This window comes from Cavia porcellus, unplaced genomic scaffold (genome assembly GCF_034190915.1).
Source record: "Cavia porcellus strain 051 isolate PalLab524CR breed Dunkin Hartley unplaced genomic scaffold, mCavPor4.1 scaffold_7, whole genome shotgun sequence".
Classification (NCBI taxonomy): Eukaryota; Metazoa; Chordata; class Mammalia; order Rodentia; family Caviidae; genus Cavia; species Cavia porcellus.
Window position 1 is genome coordinate 39,586,599 of NW_026947490.1, and position 7,801 is coordinate 39,594,399.

Here is a 7,801-nt window from a genome sequence, read left to right on the forward strand (position 1 = left end):
GCTGGATTCTTTGGGTCTCTAGCATGTAGACAGATTTCCTGCACTCCTCTGCATTTGACTTTTTGGGTGAATATTATAAAATAATCCTATAAACTTTGTGTCCTGTATTAAATCTGTTCCTTTGTAAATCCGGACAACAACAAGAACATTTTCATTTTCCTTTTCTGCATGCTAATCCACTATATGAACATACCACTGGGTGATCAGTTTCAGAGATCCCTGGAGTTCAGTGATCAGTGGGAATTCAGACAGGGAATTTGTAACACAATTTTAAAAATTTAAATACACACTCATATATATATACACACACATATATGTATATATATTACACACATACACACACAAACATACATATATTAGAATCTTCCTAGGAGATATTTGCTGGACGCTCTGTGATCCAGGGTTTAGGCTTTTTTCTTTTCTTTTTTTTTTTTTTTTAGAACCTGATGATTTATTTTCCATCAACCTCATTTCCATTTGCTTAGGTGTCGCAGAACAGCTCAAGATCACTCAGTGGTGGTTCCTACCCATTCAGCAGCCTGGGCAGTGGGGGCTGCAGACCAATCTTCTGTGGCTCCCCACAGCCCAGAGCAGCCCAGTCTTTGCTAGGGAACTGCTGAGTGGGCACAGAAAGCACCTGCATGCTTTCAGGCTAATCTGCAACTTCAGGCTGGGCAGCAGTGAACTCAGGAGCTGGTGAAGTCCATTCACTCTGAAATTCCTCCTTGTCACAGCCTCTTCAGCAGCAGCCTGCTCTTCGTTTCAGCCTCCCCTGAGCAGTCACAGAAGATGGTGCTGCACATGTGGATAATTTCCTGGCCAGCGTACACCACATCAGACCCACCGAGTAAGCTCCCTGATTGTTGATGGGATGACAGTGTCCACAGAGCACAGAGGAGAATCTCTGTGACACAGAGCAGTCAGCGGGTTGACAGAAGACACTCTATGAGGAGCTGGCAGTCAGGCCTGGGTCAGTAACCACTACAAGATATGGCTCTCAGAAAGCTGCCTGCATCTGGTCAGCGAAGGTGCCAGAAGTGAAGTGGCCAGTGATAGGAGTGGCTCCAGTGGTGGTGGTAAACTTCAGCACAGACTGCTGGATGGAGGATATAACACTGACATTAGCATGGTTTCCAAAACCAACTGTGGCTCGAGCTGCCTGCCGGAGTTTCTCCAGGTCCTCTTCAGATTTATGATGTAAATTACATCACTTTTCCTTTTGTAGATAGACTTTTCCATCTGGATATCTAGGTTGGTGACACTAAGTAGGTTCTTGTTGCAAGGAATTGTAGGAAATCCTCCTCTTTTTAAAATTTGATTTTAGAGAGAATAGAACCCAACCAAACAAAACAGAATAAAGCCACTCAAAACAAAGCAGTGAAAGTGGCATAGAACTTCAAAACAGGATAATAGGAGATCAACAATGGCTAACCTAATGTATCTTGTTGTCTTCACAATAGCTGTCTATACCATCAGGCACAGCAGAATCAAAACAGAATAATACCAATTAAAACATGACATTGAATAAAACAAAACAATAAATTGGAACAAAACAAACAGAGAGAACAATACTGCATACTGTTATCTTCAAAATAGTTGCTCAGGTTACCATATATAGGAATAAAATAAAACAGTAAAATGGAACAAAACACTGAATTTTAAAAACAAGACACGAGGATATCCCCCACAGATAACACAATGCACACTGTACTGCCATCCTCCAAGTAGATGCCCACACCACCAGCCCCAGGCCTGCAGAGTCAACCAAACAACACAAGCATCAAGCTATTCCCTTCTCCTCAGTTGCTATCAGCTTACCCTGAGTCCTCCAAACCAGTGTGGTGAGGTTCTCTCTGATATGGGCAGAAAAATGATGGACTCCAAAAATTAAAAAGAAGTGCTTTATTAGCTGAGCTCAGCGGCAGCAGTATCCCAAAAAAGCTGCCGGGGAAGTGTTGCACCAAGTGAGTGGCTGCAGGGAGCTGTAAAACAAGCCACAAGGGGATGCCTCAGGGTCTGAGGATCAGGTTGGTTCCCTAAAAGGTAACTTGTTGAATTTTGCTCGGAATACGTAAGTCTCGCGGACATCGGGGAATGGGACCAGCAGTTACAGGAACCAAGGAAATAGGGCGGGGGTTACATGGCAGTGTGTTACAGAACGGAAACCAGTTATAAGGCCACACTGAGTAACAATTACAGCACCTTTTGGAGTTATGGTTATAAAGTTGCAACTTAACGGACAATTACACAAGGTTTACAAGGAAGAGAACAAGTTATAATAAGTATAGCACATTTGGGGTTTTTGAGCTTATACACTCTCCTAGTTTTTTAGCCCACACACTCGCTGGCTCACAGAAAGGTGCAGTTTTTCTTCTGGCAGAGGCTCTTATCCATCAGCATGGTGGAGCTTGCTTCATGGGAAGGTGTGGTGTCTCTGACATCCTCCTCTTTCATTTGCAGGACATCAAGCACTTTGGAAATTATGAACATTTCCCTTTAAGTTACAATGGAAATCAAGAACAATGTGATACAGAGCACTCCCTAGGCAGTATGGAAAATGCTTTGTGCCTTTTGGACACTATTTTAATCCTACAAAGTACCATTTTGCATGAGGAAGTGGAGTCAAAGAAACGGAGCTGCTGGTAATTGGAATCCTGAGCTGGGAGCAGCTATTCTGGACAGGGAACCGCGACTGGTGTTTTACAAGGTCCTTTTGGGACCTTGAGAGTTCTGTTGTGTCTGACGCTGATGAGTGAGGAGTGAAGGATTCACCCAGTGCCTGCAGGCTCATCAGTTCCAACTGCTACCTGTATTGTGGGCATTTAAGGTTGGGAAGATATGAACCATGGAGCCAGTGCTAGGATGGTCAGTGCTTTAATTATGGGCCCTCCTTCTGACCTGGATTTGTTGGGGTGTAACTGACAAAAGAAACTGTGTAAATTTAAGATGAAGAATATGATGACCTGATATCATACATAATGTGAAATGATTATTACAAGTGTCTTAGTTACTTTCTTGTTGCTAGGACAAGATACCCAATATCCACAAGTTAAAGGAGGAAAGGTTTATTTTGGTTCACAGTCTGTAGAGGTTTCAGTTCATAGTTGGCTGTCTCCAACGTGGGGTGACATGGCAGAGGGGTGTCACAGAGGAGAAACAGTCCATGGTATGGCATGCAGGAAGCAGCACAGAGATCAAGGGAGGAGGAGAGATATATACCTGTTCAGGCCACCCTCACATTGAGCCACCCTTTCCCACCAGGCTTCACTTCCCAACAACATAACACCTGGCCATAAATGCATCAGTAGACTAATCCAGTATCATATGCCCATGATCCAGTCACCTTTCAGAAACCTCACCTAGGAGCTTATAAGGCTTTAGGGGACATTTAGATATAAGCCATAATGAGAAGTAAGATAGTTAATATATCTATCATCTCACCCAGCTATCAATTTTGTGTGTGAACACTTAAGAATTACTCTCTTAGCAAATTTTAAGTGTAAGTTATTATTATACTATACCATATACTATTACGGTCACTATACCGTAGACTAGATATCCAGAATGTATTCCTTTTATACATGACTTTGTAACCTTTCACTCATATCTGCTCATTTCCTCTGATTCTTCAGCCTCTTTTCTTCAATTTCTATGAGTTTAATATTTTTAGATTCTTCACATAAGCAAGGTCATTTACTATTGGGCCTGTTAGTCATGTAATAGGCTTCTTGGTTATCAGATCTATTGTGGTATTGAAGTGTTTCTGTATAGAGTTTGCTGAAATGAAGTTTTGGGCAGGCACTGGGGGATCCTGACTATGTCCCATGTGGATAATAAGGGGAACGACTGTATTTGTCTTTTTTGATGTACATTTTAAAGTAAGGTGTTCAATTCAGCATGACACAATGCTCATCTGCACAGAAGCTTCTTGTTAGTCTCTTACCTATTACTGAGGATGCAGTTCTTGGTGGGAAGCTGGAAGCTATGTCTTTTCTTTCCAATAAAGCACCCAAATTAAGAAACTGGACCTAAAGTCACTAGAGAACTTTATAAGATTTTAATGTCTAAGAATCCAAATTAGCATGTCTTTGTCTAAAGGGTATAAAAAACTAATGTGAGTATAATTATCATATAATGTGATACTAGGGGCAGGGACCAGAGCTGCTGCCATGGAGGTGAGTTATTAATGGACTGGGGGAAGGCATGGGCCATTAAGAGACTCCATCAGTCAGAGCCCGACTTCAGCAGCTTACCAGAAAGGCTCCGATGATGACCTTTGATGGTCTGAGAGCGATTGGCTGTCACTAAAGGTTAACATTCTTGTAGTGAGGCCACGCAGAGCGATTGTCTGCTTGAAGTCCTGAATGAAAATCCACATTTAAAATTCAGATTTCAGAAGCTCTCAGGGGAAATGCTTGTGCAATGAGTGGCGTGACCAGGACAACAGGAGAGGAGGAGGCCTGGGAACTGTTGATTGATGCTACCAAACCCTCGCTGCGTGCGACCTGATTCAGCCTCCTCCAGGGAGCTGACCTGTCTCTCTGATTAGAAGGGGTGGGACCACTTCTAATAGGGCATCAATAAGGCTTCAAGATAATTAAGTGCCTAATTGAGTGTCTAAATTCAGCTGAAGCAATTTATATGGAATCTTGCCATGTCTGCAAAGCCTTCTCCACTTATATTTGAGTCACATTTTTGAAACATGTTTTGTTTCTTAAATTCTTTTGACTTGGCATAATGGTGGCCTTTTGTACATATTTAACACTGGATAGGCTGTGGTGGCCACACTAGGCAAATCAACAAATCATAGTAGAAAAATAATATGGAACTCTAAAAAGGTAAATGTTTGAGTTTAGAGAAGAATTAATGAAAATCCTTGGGCATTTTTTTTTTTTTAGCAAAAATAACCATTAAAGAAGCACTGGAAGATTTGGATTGTGGGCAACTCATTCTTGCTAGGAAATTCTTGGCTTTTGGCTGGACTTCATCCTAGTCTGTTCAAAGTGCTATAGCACTTTGAATACCATGAATTGGCATGCATAAATGACAGAAAAGTTTTTTACAGTTCTGGAGGCTGAGAAGTCCAAGATGGAGATGCAGGAAGGTTTGGTGTGTGACTGAGGTCTGCTTACTCACAGCTGATGCTTCCGGCTATGCCTTCCCACGGTGGAAGAGGCTGTGTGTCTCCTAATTCCAATCCTGAATGTTCCACTGTCACGATCTGATCGCTGTCCCAGGGCCCCTGTTTCCTGATACTATTTCCCTGGACGAGATTTGGCGAGAGATACAGATATTCAGACCATAGTAGAAATCATATAGACTTTTTAAAAAAAAAATATGGCCTTTATCAACAGACTTCTTCCTTGATCCCTGGGAAAAAATTACTATCTTTTTTTCAGTTCCTGTGATTTGATTCACTCTTTCCAGTTAAGTATTTATTAAATGTCCACTGTATGCATGGTTCCAGATGGCAGTCTGGTTCTCAATCCTAAATCTTGGCCCCCTCCCAAGCCAAATTGGAATCTGGGCCTGGCATCACAAGCAAGCAAGCTAAGTGTAGACAAGTTTTTGGTGTAGACAATGGTTCAGGAGGTTCTCAGAATTTTGGGGGGAACCATGAATAGTTCTGCTGTGTGTGTGACCAGCTTCTCTCAAGGGTTGCACATCACTCAACGGTTAGGGCGTCTCCCACAGGGCCTACATTCCAACACTTCAGGTCAGAAATTTATGTTGAGATCCCTTAGAAGAAGATAATATTCCCAAATTAAAAGTTAAAACAGAACAACATTTACTTAATTTAAAAAATAAGATGTAAAATATATATATTATTGCCATTTAATGTATAACCCTAGTTTGTGTCTAGCTTTAATACAGGAGATTTCAGACATACACATGAGTTGAGAAAATAGTATGATTAAGTCCCACATCTCCTGCCAACTAGCTTTCATCCACACCCCATCCCTATGAATGATTTAGAGGCAATCCCAGACATCACATCATCTCATCTGTAAATATTACTGTTTATATTTCTACAAAATAAGGAATAGTAAGCACCATTATCTTGCACATCCCTTTCTCCCTTGTATTAGCTTTCCACTGATGTGATAAATACTTGACATAAACAACATGAAGGAGGAAAGGCTTATTTTGGTTTACAGTTTCTCTGTTTCAGCTCATGGTTGGCTGGCTCCATCATTAGGAGCCAAGATGAGACAAAGCACTACGGCAGAGAGGATGTGATAGAGCAGAGATGCTCACCATAAGGCTGCTGGGAAGCAGAGAGGGTGAGAGCCAGAGATACAAGAAGAGGCCAGGGACAAGATATACCCCCCAAAGGCATAACCCCAGTGACCTCTTCAACTAGGCTCCACCTCCTAACAGAGCGTTCAGCTAGAACTCATTCATGGATTACTCCATCAGTGAGGTTAGTGCCCTCGTAATCCAGCTACCTCTCTATGGCCCACATTTGAGCTACCAATTGTGCTGCTTTGGGGATCAAGAACTTCAATTTATGAATCTTTGGAGCCACTTCATATTTAAACCATAATATTCCTGCAAGTTGGACATTGTGGCAAGTCTTGTAATCCTAGTGCTCTGGGAGCCTAAGGGAGGAGGAGGGTCACAAGTTTAAACTCAGCCTGTGGTACTTAGTGATTCTGGCTCAAAAAACAAAATATAAAAAGGACTCAGGTGTAGCTCAGCATGAAGGCCCCAAGTTCAATCCCCAGTAGCCTCCCAACTCCCTACAATTCTTTAATTTGAACTATCTCATCTGTAAGCACTTTTTAATTTGTCTGTTACGATTAGTTTCTAGATAAGATCAAAAACATATTTACTGCCTGAGATGTTGTCCAGTTTGTCAGTCTGTATGTCACCCCCATTTTCCTGATGATGATCAAGTCTTTCTTAAAGTGGCAAAGCCATCTGTTGCAGATTATCAGGGAGATGATTAAATGTTGTATTGTTAGCTTTCTGACCCTATAACGAAGTACCTGAGATCATCAGTTTACAAAGGGAAATGGTTTATTTTGGGTTACAGTTTTGGAGGTTCCACTCTATGACTGAAACAGCCCCTTTGCTTTGGGTGTAGAGAGGCACACCTTGGTGGGAATGCATGGTGTAGCAAGATTGCTTACCTCATAAACCAGGGAGCAGACAGAAAATAGGAAGTGACAGTCTCACTTGAGTACATCCCCACCAATGACCTAAACATCTTGCCCTGGACTCTACCTCCTAAAGTTTCCACCTCCTCCAAATAGCTCCAACATGCAATCCAAACCTTTAGTATCTGGACCTTTGGGGAACCATAAAAGTTCAAACTATAGCATATATCAGAAAGAATTTAAATTATTAAATTTAGCAACTCTCTAAATGAGAATTGCTTATAATGGCTGCCTCTTGATCTTCCACTCTCAGTCATGTTGTGCCATTTTGCACTAAGTTTTTCTAGTGTTCACACCCCTCACCGTGATTAATATACTGCATTTCTACTCCAGAGATGTTACAGTCCGACTCCTCTGCGTGACAGGTGCGGTTCAGTATGCTCATCCCAACTCCTTTCCTCTCCTTAGTTTCATTTCGCTGCTGGCCATATTGGTTACCTTCATGGAATTAACTGTAGCTCACTTAAACATCTGTTCCTTCAATTGTTCCATCAATTTTCAGTTGTCATCAGGGGGAGCAAGGTACGTGATCTAACTTCCTTCCCCTCTCCTTCTGCCTAATTTCCCAGCTTCTATCACATGTGCCCCTGTCTCTATATATTCAAGGTAACAACATTTACATTTTCCCCTTTTAACTG

At 41.8% G+C, this 7,801-nt stretch overlaps 1 pseudogene; it reads right to left on the reverse strand.

The window, feature by feature from the left end:
- Positions 1-506: 506 nt before the first annotated feature.
- LOC111755850 (small ribosomal subunit protein uS2-like) lies at positions 507-7,548 on the reverse strand (annotated as a pseudogene).
- Positions 7,549-7,801: the final 253 nt, after the last annotated feature.